The sequence below is a fragment of the Penaeus monodon genome, chromosome 27, assembly GCF_015228065.2.
Source record: "Penaeus monodon isolate SGIC_2016 chromosome 27, NSTDA_Pmon_1, whole genome shotgun sequence".
Taxonomy (NCBI): domain Eukaryota; kingdom Metazoa; phylum Arthropoda; class Malacostraca; order Decapoda; family Penaeidae; genus Penaeus; species Penaeus monodon.
In genome coordinates this window covers 18,584,414-18,585,278 of record NC_051412.1, presented here as the reverse complement: position 1 = coordinate 18,585,278, position 865 = coordinate 18,584,414, and the positions used below count along the sequence as shown (strand labels likewise).

General features: G+C 47.3%; 1 pseudogene; it reads left to right on the top strand.

Annotated features, from left to right (window-relative positions):
- Positions 1 to 865, top strand: part of LOC119590645 — an 8,072-nt pseudogene that overhangs the window by 363 nt on the left and 6,844 nt on the right.

Sequence of the window (865 nt, the reverse complement as noted above, 5' to 3'; positions counted from 1 at the left end):
CCGTTTAAAAAGAACCGTCTGTGTATCAGTGAATTTGATCAATATCATTTATGAAAAACATGAGCAAAATAAAATGTACTAATTATTATTTCAGTATACAGAACAGTGTGTATACAGTATCTTTTCACGCTGATTTTTCTTGCACCATAAGATGATAATACGTTTATAATTTTCCAGGCAATCGCACTGGTGTGTTTGGCAGCGGCAGTGGTAACACACGCCGATCCCGAACCACACAGTACCACCGTTACCCTATTACCCTACTAAACCTCCTACCATCATGTCGAGCCACTGGAGGGCGATGGAGTGGCCAGGCATCCAGGTGGCGGCACCTCCTTCGTGGCTCCTCAAGTTCACGGCCTCACTAAACGCTCAGCTGACTCAACGCCGGAAGCTGACCCTGAACCAGCAGCTGATCCGGACACCACCAAAAGTTTATAGTTACCAGGTAGTCCACCATGGCCACCCCCACTATGGATACCACAATGGATATCGCTATCCTTACTCTGGCTACCGCCACAACAATTTCTATGGCTACCCTCACAGATACCACAGCCACCACAAGAGATCAGTCGAATCTGAAACCGAACCTGAACCTCATTACAGCTATTACGGACGCCCTCGCTACTACAACAGATATTATCACGGTTACCCCAACTACTATCCTTACTACGCCGGCTACCGTTACCGCTACACAGGATAAGGAAGAAGTCAGGCATGGACTGTGTCAAGCACTGTGGCAATGGTCCTCTACCAGATGTCTGATAGTCCGGTTTGCTCACGCCGGTTTTTCAGACACAGACACACTTCGAAGGAAACACACAACTGGCGGTCTTTAGAACATTGGATCAGCTGATACTTACTG